This window comes from Photinus pyralis, unplaced genomic scaffold (assembly GCF_008802855.1).
Source record: "Photinus pyralis isolate 1611_PpyrPB1 unplaced genomic scaffold, Ppyr1.3 Ppyr1.4_LG5, whole genome shotgun sequence".
Taxonomy (NCBI): domain Eukaryota; kingdom Metazoa; phylum Arthropoda; class Insecta; order Coleoptera; family Lampyridae; genus Photinus; species Photinus pyralis.
Window position 1 is genome coordinate 40,627,097 of NW_022170596.1, and position 14,710 is coordinate 40,641,806.

Sequence of the window (14,710 nt, forward strand, 5' to 3'; positions counted from 1 at the left end):
GAAAATCGGACGTGCCGCTTTCTACAGACAACGTAACGCGTTATTGCATTCTGAACCATGATATCTACGCCTTGCTGAGATATTTTAACAGTGCGTTGGCGTGTGTTGTTGTTCCGGCCGGCTTGTATTTTAATCCATTTACAACCCTACAAATTGTTTTTTTAAACCAGTAAATTTAAGTGCGATTATTTCTCGAATTATGGCATCGGCGCAAGGTATGTAACGTTTTCTTTAAAAAATCGACCTTATTACATACAGTAATTTGTTGAATCCGGAAGCGCATTCGAAAATTTGACGAGTCGAAATCTTACTTTCTAAAAAAATTGAATGCATTAACCGGCGTATTTATAAATAAAGACAGGCCTATTTTTAGGTCAATTGGTTACAAAAAGATATTATTGATTAAATTAAATGGCTTAGATTTCTTGGCGGCAGCCTAAAAGTTGAATGACCACCGCATGATGTAACTTAATATGCTCAAGGATTTGTCCTTTTCGTAATATAGGTAGATATCGGAAATTTCCCTTTCGGCGAGTGCGAAAAATGTTCCATTAACCCATCTTGTTGGATCAATAACTGAAATGCATTTGATTGTACACCCTTTTTTCGTAGCACAAGTCCTGACGGGGATTTAGAAATCGCTCAAAACTAGGGAATTTTAGCAGGTTTAATTCGGATTCGAGAGTAATGGATATGTTTCTGTTATTTTCAATTTCAAGTTTTTACTACGAATCTACAAGTGCAGAGCTGCTACGATGTCGGAAAGTGCTGACCTGCATCACTCGAAAACAGGTGCCATGTTTACAAGGGAAAAGTGGGCGATTATTTTGTAAAAAACCATGCTTTATGTATGTTTAATTAGAAGTTTGCAACATTTGCCCTGTTATACCGTTCGGTATCCCTACATACCTACTTCCCGTTCCCATTTTGTGCCATTGCAATTATAGAATCAATTTTGTATTGCTTCAGGACTTCAGTACTATTTGGGTGTTATATTAATTGTATGGCACATATCAAGCTCAAGAAGCTTTTGAGATGTGGCACGTTATTTTCGACTTCTCAGTGACGTAAATAACGTGAACATTGAGCGATTTCTTACTGTCGGAAGCACGCATTGCTTTTCCAAAAGTATTGCCAATCACAGGAAATCATTGGAAGCCATCAGTGGCGCTTGGCGAAATATCATTAACATTCAATTAGTATTTAGTGGAAAACAACTAAACCCGCCTGCAGCTAGATTTGCATATTTAGTAGTTATGAAGTTAGCAATAGGTTTCAGCAATGAATAGGTAATATGTAGAAATGTGCAAACCATGTAATAAACTATTGGGAAGCAATTTTCACATGCCTTAACCCTCCAGGCTCCAAGGCGATCATAAAATGTAACTCACTCCAAAACTTAACAACTCATCGCTTTTACAGTACTTATCAAGAGTTCCGGTGTTTCTATTCTTCTACAGTTGTAGATAGATTTTTGAAAAAGTTCTGCAAAATTATGTACTCAAAAGTTTGAAGCGTATAAGACATCATTTCATATAGCCATACAATTTGGAAACAGGCATCTTATTTTCGGCCCTAAGAGAGGGCCAGTGGTATGGTCGGGTTGAACCTGCGCTTAAAATCATCGGGAGGTTGATCGGCAGCCATTGATCTAATTTTCATCATGACTTACCTACATTTTCTCCAATGGCAAAGGTTTCACCGCTGGCTAATTTCAGGCGCAGGTTCAACCTGACGTTTAAACTGGCAATAAATTATGTAACTAAGAGTTCACACTATCGAAAGTACATATATCATTTTGCCAGAACTCTATTCGCGGTCACAGGAAAATCATTTAAGCCACATGAATTTATAAGAAATCATGGAGATGCAGGTAGCACTCTCAGTATTTAGAAATTCAAATGCAAAACTCCCTTATGTATTGTTGGTGTTTTCGTTCCCTCTACCTTTGCTTACGGTAAGTACAACACATTTTTAACAAATTTCTATCCGTCGGCCTACGCTGTGACTCATGTTTTCCATCATGTATCGAACTAGAAATTCCACCAGGTGACAAGGATACTTTGAGCGCATTTTGCTAAAGGAAAGTTGCACTATTATTCTGTACCTTCCTAAATGTAAGACTGTTGCACAAATCGTGTGTCGCTCTAAGGATCGGCCAGGCCACCATAAATAAAACGCAAGAAATGGGGAGAGTTAAATTTGATTAAAAACGTTAAAAATTTTAGTCAGGATTGCCCTCTCTTAATCACACGAGAATACCTCTAGGTACTGCATTGATTACAAGGAAGGAAAAAAAGAGCTATTGAAGACCAACCAGGATATGTACTCACGGAGGTACTCACTTACTTGCTCACTTCGTTTCCAGTTTACATTTTACAAAATCATTATAATGGGGGACTCGGGGGGAAAGTTATCTTCCTCATAAACGTGACTTTACACGGATATTTAAAATATTGTACCACCATCTTTCAGGGAAAATAAACTATACTTATACTAAGACCTTTATATGTAACGGAGCCCGACATTTACACCAAGGGCTCAAGGTACGAAGACCACACAATATATATTTTTGTTTATATATAGTTAAGGGCTCACCATAACAACAATGCAGGGGTATATTCAGGGTTTGTATTCGCGATTTGGGTTCAGGTGCTCATTTTTGACTAGAACATACCCTGTCTAATTATAATAAAGAGTGAGGGGTTTCGAGATGCATTCCGTAACAGTTTTCGTATAACATAAATTGAAATACTTATTCAGGAGCCATGAAAAAGTAACACATTATTTATGCAACATAAGATGGTGAACAAATATCACTGCAAATCAATTCACTAAATATGCAACGCCCCCACATAAAACGAATCCTATCCATCCCCCCTCAACATGTGAAAAGTTACATAGCAATCTTAACTACTTACGTACCTACACAAAATCTACAAGATACCCTAAACTATGTAAACACCCTATGTATTAATCTCAAATGAAAGTCACCTACACATGGGGAAATTTCTATTTTGACTCACTACGCAACGAAAACTACAATATGCCCCAACGTTTATTAACACCCTGTACTAATCTGTAATCTTCCCCGAACAAATAATAAAATCCACCAGTGAAGGTATGCTAATATTAGCAATGGAATTTTTTTAAAACGAAACGTCTACGTACATGAGAAAATTTTACGTATGTGCCATCTATAACAAATAAACAAAGCTACCTGTCCCTATAGGGCCCTTACCTGGTGCTGCGCTCATTGGACAAGTACACGTCTAGTGCGTCAAAGACACTCAATTTGCAACTTGTTACATAAATAGCTATATGTCGAATTTTAGGTGGATCGCAACCCCTGTGAGCAACAGTCTATGACAAGGGTTTCCATTCCTGAACTAAAATTGACAGTGGTAAACAAAGATGAATTCATGTTATCGTATCAAGTTGCTCAGCTTTCTTCAAGTTCTAATGGAGTTATTGGTGCGGAATTCAGAATAGAAGTTAGCGATTGTTTTCATAAATGGACTAGTAGTTTACTTGAGAAGTTATCAGCCGCAGTGAAAGCTATTTTAAAGTTCTTGGATTGTGAAATTGCCTTTCTAACTTTCGATAGGCAAATATGCAGTAACGGAATGTTTTGCAAATTTTAATAGAACATTCATGTTATCTTTACTGTTTTGGGTGTGAATCAGTAATTCATTAAATAGTCATACATGTGTACCTGTGTATGTAGTGCATTGATTGAACATTTGCCAGAATGAAAAGCGTTAATTTTCAAACTCCGTTTCCTAATTTAGGTAGGTGTTCCAATCCAATGTGCTCCATCCCTCTGTGGCCACTTACTATGTACTTATTTGACACAGACATGGTTTGGTGGAACTGCTTGTTATATTTCAGACCTCGTTTCAGACAGATTTTTAGCGCATTTCCACAAAAATAAAAAAAAATGCGCTATTGTGGCCACTTTGTCCGTCCGTCCGTCCGCTCGTTTTGCGACGCTACTAGTTCTTTATCTTATTGTTCTACTTTTTTCGCTATTTGGTTCGTTATGGTGTCGAGTCTTGTACCAAGGAAGGAATTTTTTCTGTACCGCTTACAAAAAAAGTTATTGTAAAAAAAACAAAAAACCGTTTTTTTACATGTTCCATAATTTTACACTTTTGCCGTTTATTAACGATCCTAGAGATCGTTTATAATTTTGCATTGCTATCTGTCGCCTGCCGGTTGGTCTCTCCGTCTGTTCCTTTGTCTATCTGTCCATCTATCTGTCCGTGTGAACGATAACTTTGTTTAGAAATGTTCGATCGCTTTTACATCTCCGTTAGTTATGAACTGAATTGCATGAAATTCAATATGGGCATAGCTTTAGCCGTATAATACGCAATGCCAAAAGTTGAATCGAATCGATTCAAAATTCACAGTGCCCTTTTCGCATCTCGACCATTTATAAACCGAATTGCAAACTTTTTTACTTATAGAAGTATTTGAATGAAATTTGATACATAGGCACTTGGAATAAAGGAAAATCAAACGCCAATTTCAAAATTTGGTTTTGCGCATGCGCAGTGCCAACTTTTTTATTTATGGAAGAATTTAAACGAAATTTGATACATAGGCACTTGGAATAAAGGAAAATCAAACGCCAATTTCAAAATTTGGTTTTGCGCATGCGCAGTGCCAACTTTTTTATCTATGGAACCATTTAAGTGAAATTTGATACTTAGGCGCTTGGAACAAAGGAAAATCTAACATTAGTTTCAAAATTTAGGTTTGCGCATGCGCAGTTCCAACTTTCTTATTTAGAAAAGCATTGAAATGAAATTCTTCTCATAAACTGAAATTGAAGTAGCACGTCAAAAATGGATTGCCCATGTGCAACGCTATTTTTCATATTTGTGGCCGGATTTTTACGATTTTAACAGAAGTTGCATCTTACAAATGGGAAATGAATGCAAGTGGAAATGCGCTTTATGTAAATCGTTTACGATTACTTTTTAACTTGTTTAATCTTTGGGGAATTTGGCTATATACAGAAATACAGATTGAATTAGGGCAATGCACTATAAGGTCTCTATACTCAAAGCTTCGTGTAAAGCTTTCTTATGGTGGAGACGACATGCACGTTCCACAATTATAAATGTAGATACCATATCATTACGACCTGTTGTTAATTTTCTTATTTTGTAACAATAAGCCAAGATATCAATAATTACTGACATAGGTAACCTAAGTACATAAAGGTCGAGGGATCATTAGCCCCTGAATTGTGCGTTTTACCATGCGTTGTCAGGTGTACTAATGGATTGGTACACGCAAAATTGATTTGTAACTCGATTATACGTTCATGCGATATGCCGTTAGAACTTTAGAAGCAGCGTGTCTTCTACCAGCTAGTCTGAGATAACAACATTAAATGTGGTACACATAATCAATCCGTCAGCTATAGTTACGTGCGTACATATAGCTAAAAACGATGAAATTATATACCTACACAGAATTGCTATTGGAACCAAGGTCTTGAGATACGTATAGACATGAAAATTTGAAAATAATTCACGTATATTGAGGTAAAAAATTTGGTTTCTAGTGCCACCGCCATCTGAATTTTGTTTACTGGCAACATAGGTCATGTGAGATGTCATTATTCGTTAGAAAGCTTATTTTTTCCTCTTTCTTACTAACTGAAACATGTATTGTGTTACATTAGAAAGTAATGCAGAAAAATTAGAAAAACCTAGCCATACGCTTGGCTGGCTGATGTAGGTAATGCATTTTAAATTGAGATACATTGAAATTAACAGAACGTAAAAAATTAACAAAAAAGGAATGAGCAGGTGTTTAATAACAAAGTGACAAAAACACAACATATACATGTTTCCTTATAACTATTGTATTACGTGAGAAATGAATGTTTATAATTTTATGAAATATGGACCATTTGACAGCGTGTTGTCTCCATTATTTTCTAATTTAACACTATTCATTATTAAGATAGTAGAAAAAGATAAACTTTCTAATGAGCTATCACATAACGTATGTTACTATTAAAAAAAAATTCAAGATGGCGGTCGCACTAAAAAACAGTGTGTCAAAAAATAGGTTTTAACCTCGAAATATGTGAAATAATTTCAAATGCAAGCGTTCTAATTTTCATGTCTATGATGTCTCAAATGGTTGGAACGTGAGAGCTGTGGGTTCTATTTTTAATAGCGACTCTGTATAATTATTAAGAATAAAGCCCTTTCGCGTGATACGAATAGTTTATAAACAGTTACCACAGCAACCAAGTAACGATCCTGTGTGGGTATTATTAAACAGGACAAGGGTGATTTCTTCATATTGGTATGGTAATTGGTAAGCCCTTTGTCCCTCATTTTGAGTGGTTACATTAAGTTGTTTACCGCCTCAAACTTGGAAAGGTTAATAATCATAAGTATATCGGTCGCCTCGGACCCAAAAATGTGGCACATTGCTCATATTTTCGAATTCGAATGTCAGGTATTTTTGAGGACTGAAGGCCACTAGAAGGACCTCTCTGCTCTTGAAATGATTTGAACATTACGTGTCCGAATGTATATAATCCTGAAATATCCGATGCGTTTAATTTCTATTATTACTCTCAAATTCAATGCATATTTGCTCTAAATTTAGTGCTTGTATTACTAGCACCAGAGTAAACTAACGTTTTCTAAAAATAAACGTATACCTATGCATAATTAATTTTCTTTCAAGTTTCCTAACATGTTTTCGTGATTCATAAAATGGTGGATGAAAAAATCCGCTATTGTTTATCTCGGACGGCAGCTCTTTGAATTGCGTCGTACCAAATTTGGTGCGTGCTTGTTGTAACGTACCTACCATCTGTGTTACTTTAGTCGCTTTTCCTTTTGGATGTCTAATTCTAGAACAAATTGGGAACATATGTCGGGGCCGTCCAAGTTCAAGGGTAATTATTCTGACGAAAATCTGATGTCATCGACATTATTATTTACGCCGAATCTACCTCGTCCATAATTGTCTTTACCTAATGGTACCGAATTATAACTAAAGAAAGTGAAGTTGGTACGTTGTGAAGAAACTATTCAAAATGTACAAAATTTCTAATAAACGCCTTGAACAGATGAATGACTTCATAACAATTCCCAAATTCCTAAGCAGAAGGTCTTGTACATTTGAGCTTCTACTAGGTTATCGCAATCCGGAAGTAACCTTCACCATTATTTGGTGTGATCATAAATTGCCGCATCATTAGGTACGGATGCACTTGTTGGTTAAAACCTGAGAAAACTGGTAGAGCTTTACTATTTTAATTTATTTAATGGCCTTGTTTTACAACTCGATTAGCGGTTTACAAAAGGTAAATTTTGCTCTGTTAACATTTTCGTTTTGTTGGTATAGGTCAGTTATCACACATTATCCGATAGACTGGAAATTTACCACATTCAACTGCTCCATTTTGTTCTGTAGTCAAAATGTCGGTTTCTATGGAATGCGACTAACCTTGCGAACAGATGTCTCGTGGCCTGGTAACCGAAGTAAGAGCAGTAGTCTGGAGACTAGACAAATAGTCGTAGATCAAGAGTTTGCGTTTTCGGGGTGAATATGTTCAGTGAATAGAGTTAAAAAGGTATTACTTGCTTATTCCGAATAAATCCTGATCTTTGATTGGAAACGGATGTCATGTTTACAACGATGTGATATGTTTGTGGTTATTCCTGAAACAAAAAGCACTCAAAAAATTAGCAACTGCTAGGTAAGGTAACGGAGTGGGGTAAGAGTTTGAGCGCAAGGATCGACCAAGAGATTAGATCTGGAAACGAAAATGTTGGAAACTTTAGAATGGCGAACGCTTTTGAGAGTTCACTTCTCGATCATTATTAATTTAATGTGTATCTATATTTTGTTGTTTTCCCAATGAAATTGGCGCAATAAACTACCGAATGCAGAAAATTCAAATTGTATGTTTGAAAAAGTGAAGTGGAAGTGGGAGTTGAGGTTTCAAGCACCTGGTCGCATTGACGTAAAAAGTAGCCATAAGCATTTGAGAATGTGCTAAAAATACATTTTTAGTTAGTTTTTTTCTAATAGAAGCATGCTAATAAAAATAGTTGGCTGCGTTTATATGTTATGTAATTTTACTATGACGAATCTTATTTGAATACATGTGAACCTTCTTTATTTACGTCATTGATGCATTGTTTCCATATTGAATATTTCTAAATATAGCTCCCCAATTGGTGAAGATGAGCAAACTAAATTAAATAATTTTAAAGTGTGTGAGTGGGGGGGGGGGGGGGTTCGTAACTGAGATAGTTAGAAAGTTAAGTTTCGAAAAAAAATGTTAAAAGGAATCCTTGCTGAAGTGAATCACAAATTATTTTGACCAAAAACGTAAAACAACATGCTTGCAGCCAGATTTTTCTAGTATACAGAATCGCACATCTAGTGAGAGCAAAAGTGCTTTACATTTTGGAGACACAAAATTATACCGGTTTTGCGAAGAACACCCTGAACTATAATCGAATCGTTAATACTGATTGGATCAACTTTTGTCGTGAGTTCTTTAATGAACAGTTTTTCGGCGAGAACTTGCGTGGTAATTTTTTTTATTTTTTGTTATTGAATCGAAATTTTCACTCTACCATTGCGAAGGTTAATGAGATCATTAAAGTTTACAAATAGATGTCCGTGCGACTTCATAACGGCAATTAAAAAAGCGGTATTGTTCTTAAAAATAATTTCCCCTTTATCCTTGATTAGAAGTGCTCACTTTTCTGGTCAACACGCCTGACGGAGACCATTGACCAAAATACGCAATGCAAGATCTCATAGGTAATACATTTCTTCGGTCAGTCAGAATGCTCTGAAATCAGATTGTAAAAATCCCAAACCGAGAAGAAATTAGTTGGTCCCAAAATATCGATTTTAATTCACAAAATAAATTAACAACAAATCTATGTAGATAATTTGAAATATTTTACGGATCTTCGTAAGTCGGCAGGGCAGTACGATAGTCTCGGGCACCACCCGGAGGTTTCACCCCTTGTTACATGCACTTTGGGGACACGCAACAAAATTACACGGTATGCTCAGACAAAGTAGACATAGGTCGGAGTAATTAAGGGGTTTTTGTTCTACGGTTAGCCAAAAAAGCAACAAGTTAAAAAGTAATCGTAAACGATTTACATAAAGCGTATTCCACTGCATTCATTTCCCATTTGTAAGATGCAACTTCTATAAAATCGTAAAAATCCGGCCACAAATATGAAAGATAGCGTTGCACATGGGCAATCCATTTTTGTCGTGCTACTTCAATGTCAGTTTATGAGAAGAATTTCATTTCAGTGCTTTTCTAAATAAGAAAGTTGAAACTGCGCATGCGCAAACCTAAATTTTGAAACTAATGTTAGATTTTCCTTTGTTCCAAGCGCCTAAATATCAAATTTCACTTAAATGCTTCCATAGATAACAAAGTTGGCACTGCGCATGCGCAAAATAAAATTTTGAAACTGGCGCTAGATTTTCCTTTATTCCAAGTGCCTATGTATCAAATTTCATTCAAATGCTTTTACAAGTAAAAAATTTTGCAATTCGGTTTATAAATGGTCGAGATGCGAAAAGGGCACTGTGAATTTTGAATCGATTCGATTCAACTTTTGGCATTGCGTATTATATGGCTAAAGCTATGCACATATTGAATTTCATGCAATTCAGTTCATAACTAACGGAGATGTAAAAGTGATCGAACATTTCTAAACAAAGTTATCGTTGACACGGACAGATAGATGGTCAGACAGACAAAGGAACAGACGGACAGACCAACAGGCAGACGAAAGATAGCAATGCAAAATTATAAACGATTTCTAGGATCGTTAATAAACGGCAAAAGTGTAAAATTATGGAACATGTAAAAAACGGTTTTTTGTTTTTTTTACAATAACTTTTTTTGTAAGCGGCACAGAAAAAATTCGTTCCTTGGTACAAGACTCGACACCATAACGAACCAAATAGCGAAAAAAGTAGAACAATAGCTCTTAAGATAAAGAACTAGTAGCGTCGCAAAACGAGCGGACGGACGGACGGACGGACAGCCGGACGGACGGACGGACAGCCGGACGGACGGACGGACGGACAAAGTGGCCACAATAGCGCATTTTTTTTTATTTTTGTGGAAATGCGCTAAAAATAAACCAGTAAAACCGGATATGTGCCACTTATAGTTTGATAGAAAATACTTACTGAGGAGGGAACAAGGTAGACTAAGAGATCCTTGATAAAGCTAAAAGTGTAAAGAAATTGAATGGGTTGAACATAAACAATAACTGTAGTGGAGAGTAGCTGAAATCGATAGCAATTTAATTCAAAAGGTATAGGTACCAAATATGTTTATAACAAATGGTTTTCAACCGTTACAAATAGAAGTTGAATATCCCAATTAATTAAAAAAAAAACGGATCAACTCGTAGTCAGAAAATAATTACCGAAATATACCTCTGCAGGAATAACGGAGTTCAAATTGTTTAAATGACTATCACAAAAAAATATATTACCTAATTACAATTCGGCTGTAACAGAAAGCCTTTATGGACAAACGTTAATCTCACGAAGTACGGCACAATTCTTTGAATCCTGGTCACGGTTTTCTGAATTCAGAAGGGCGCTCTCTGCCAATAATCTACAATTAGATAAGAACACAAAACAAAGGGAGTTAGCGAGGCATATAAAGTGCGAGTATCTAACTTTTATCACGTCGGGTAAATCGAATTCAAAAACCGTAATGAACATTTAATGGAAATAATTCAGTTTTGATTATATATATATATATATATATATATATATATATATATATATATAATATATATATATATATATATATATATATATATATATATATATATATATATATATATATATATGCATATCGGTGATTACGTCACGTTTCTGGAAATTTTCGTTAGTAAAGTGGACCTTCCCTTACAAAATATTGCACTATGCATACTATGATTATGGTTAAACGTCATATTTATTTGGATTTTGATTTATTTAATGACAAAATAGTATGTGAAACATTGATGTAATGTAAGAATAAGGTTCAAAGGATCTAAATTTTATATGTAAATTAGAATGTAAATAATTTTCTCGCATAGTGGAGGCAAACTCCTAGTTGCGTAAGTGTAAATTATTATTGTACTTCACAAAAGTGCAAATACAAAATTCCAGATCTAAAACTAGATAAATTTAGTTTTTTTCATTGTACATACTGTATATTTTTAAATATCTGTGTGAGTCGGTCAACAAATAAATGGAGAGATTATCTAATAATAGCCCAGAGCTTACATAAAATTTATATAGTAGCACCTGGTGCTATAGAGAGAATCATTCAAATGCCGTACATCCTTCAACGCGCCATTACGTATAAATTAGGTACCTACTGGTAAAATAAACACTTGGCGGCGAATGGAAAACTTCTTGTATTCGAGATGTAGGTAGACGATTGATCTTAAGCCTTCAATTCAAGTTCAGGAAATAGTAATATTTGGCGATTTTTGAGGAGTGTAGGAGTGGTAATATAAGCATTATTTTAAAAAAATCCTAATTTAAATAGGGAAGCGGCACCGCGGCGCATTCACAATCTGTACGTCGTGTGTGTAAGTTGTATTGTTTAGCTTTAGATCACCTACAAGTCGTTCTATTACTATAAATAACACACAGTCTCTAAATTAATGGTTATATTTGGAACACATCACTGATTCTAATACGCTCATGGTATAAAAATGTGTGAAAAACAAACTCTACAGTTAGTGCCAACTTGTTAATGTGACTGGTAAGTTTAACGCGCGAATGTCAATGAATCATGAAATGTAATTTAAAGCCATTTGTGGTTTTTTTCCCACTATTGAGTGCTATTATTGTTTTGACCTCAATAAAATTATTGTTGTGTAAAAATGGACGCGTATAATAAATTGCCACGAATTTACCTTGCCAATTGTCATGTAAAATTATCGTTTGAAAAAATATCGCCCGACCTTCAAACTGCGCCAATAAATTGTTTATAGTAATATATTATGGTTATGACCGTTTGCTATTGCTCGTATAATTGTATAAGGTTCTGGCATCATACTACGGTGCGTTACCAGAAGCAATCGTCTTCGGATGAATCAGAGCATTTTGTAAGAAAAACTAGGAAGACTAAAAAGTCACAGACTTGATAACGTTTGTCACAAACATATACAAATTGTTTACGTTGGAAGCGATATCGTTTGCGTAAACAAGGGTCTCATTAACCCCAATTGTAATGTTCTTGTGTAAATACATGCCACAATTTGTAGATTTATGAATGAAAACTGAAATCTCGCAGGCTTACACCTTATTCTTCTACATAAATAAATTGATTAATTTGTACTGCTTCGTATTAGGTATGTATATAATACGACCTTCCTTAAAATGGAAAAAAACATATTTTTCGTACCTATTTTTCGTGTAACAACTAATTTATTAAAGGAAGAATACTTGATAATTGGTATAAATTAATGTAATAAACAAATTAGTTTACGTTGATGATGATAAAATCCCTAATAAGTAAACAAAATCTTAAAGAGGTAGCATTGAATAATAAATTCAATGGAGGTAGGTACTGAATTAGTAGGTAGGTAGGTAGGTAGGTATGTTGGTTATGATTTCGTAACATTGCAAACCTCTCCTGTCTTTTCTCCACGCCAGGGCCGCTAATAGAGGTGAGAGCCCTTACGCGTGGGGTAAATACCCCGGACCTTGGGGGTATCCAGGGGACCCGGTTCAATGCGACTTGCGAATGCGAATGTCTCCAATAGTTTCTAATATACTTTTAACCCGAAGGTTTTTCTTCTAATATCGAGTAGCTTGCAAGTGCCCATATTGAAATTATTTGAATTATAATAAGGAACGTTGCTGTGCGTGTATGAAAATATTAAAATGTTCTCCTTGAATCCAACAAAGATTCAAAAAATTGTTGTATTTGTTTTTTTAATTTTATAATATGCTATTTTTCTAGATTAACATATAAGTACATGATCTTGCATTTAAATTTAAAATGTGGTTAGGTCCGATAACTTTTTTAGCTGACCTCGTATACTTATTTTGAAACATTTGACGCCTATATTACTTTTTTTATAGCACACACATGATTACGGAAATACCCTATAAAAGTGTCAAAAATTGGACACTATATAAGTACATCTTCAATGATGACGTGCGTTTCGATCAGAACTAATTTTAGTGGAAAACGTGGAAACGGTTTATCTTGACTAATTTTTTGGGAAGATGTGAGCACTTTTTATCTTGATGTCAAAAAGTTAATCTTTGCAAATAGAATTTATTTGTAATTATATTTACTTGAGTGCGGTGTAATACGTAATTGTCAAAAGTATGTATCTATCTTAAAAGGTGGGCGGACAGTCGGGTATATTTTATCATGCTGTAGGGAATTAATTACCAAAATGTTAACTCTGAGTCTCTGACCAGTTAATAGTAGTTTAAGGAACGGACCATAGGCGACGAAACCGCCCGGGTCAAGTGGGCCAACATTCTATTGAAAAAATTCCGATTATTGTAATTGTAATTGTAGCTATTTACAGGTGTATTGTAAATTGAAAATTTGAATTTCAAATAAAAGCAGCATTGTTATACTTATGGAAAATGCGTATTGATCGTTATCGTTAGGGAACTTTTAGGCAAATAAGAAGTCATATGTATTTTCCTAAAAAAAAACTCCTTGACGTGTCTCTCTCAGAGCTAAGAGCTAATAATAATAATAAACTCTTAAACTGTGTACGAATTATAAGCATTCAAAGGTATGGCGGACGTCAACGTAGGGACAGGGCCGCCGTTAGCCTCCAAATTCTTTTTCCGATTACTCATATCTTAAACATTTTCATTCTTCACCTCTTGGATTCAAGATGAGAACATTTGAATAATTTTCATGTACAGACATAGCCATTTTCATAATTTATGATGAATTTACAAGTGAATTTATCCTCGATCATAATTAATTTCTCTAGCAAGCCGAGATTCTTTCCATCTTACCTAATAAATGTTAAAGTAAGTACTTAGCTTTTTAAGTGTTCAATTTAAAGTAAAACCTTTTCTAGTCGCCTGATGGTCTCGCAATTCGCCGAAACTATAGTCGCCTTTAACTTATTAAGAATAAAATTATATGGGGAAGGTTTAGAGTTTCATTGCTACAAACACGACTTTTAATCTGGCTCATATTCAATAGCACTGATCCTTGAACTCATAGAAAACAATTGGCGAAAGTTTGGCATCGCTGTCTCTTTTCATTCTCGAGTCCTCAAAAAATCCCCAAAAAGTGATACCCGAGTGATACCAAGTATTATATTAGTACGAAAACTAAATACGCTATTTATTACTAACCAGCAATACCGTACCTACTATTTAAATTAAATTAAATCTGAATCTTTATTCAATGATATTAGGTGAGTGATAAGGATATCGGATGCAGAAGCAAGTGCGTACTTTTATCTATTTTACTATATACTTACCAACATATTCATAAGCTGTTGTGAATATACACTGGGTCTAAAATAAGGATGTGCATCGTGAGAATGTCCTAAACCATAGAAGATACGACGATGGTCAAATTATTAGGGAAAAGATGCACATTACAAAAACCAGAAAATTCCGATTAGGTACTTCCGAAATTTGTCGATTTCGTTTTTAC

General features: G+C 35.0%; 1 protein-coding gene across 2 annotated transcripts in view; it reads left to right on the top strand.

Annotated features, from left to right (window-relative positions):
- Window positions 1-14,710, top strand: part of LOC116170258 (protein FAM13A) — a 28,867-nt gene continuing 14,157 nt past the window's right edge. Inside the window, exon 1 of one of the 2 annotated variants that reach the window (XM_031486510.1) lies at window positions 1-215. The gene's annotated coding sequence lies outside the window, so the exon portion shown is untranslated. Of the gene's footprint in view, window positions 216-11,640; window positions 11,819-14,710 lie in introns of those variants that run through there. The other variant, XM_031486509.1, reaches the window with a different exon arrangement.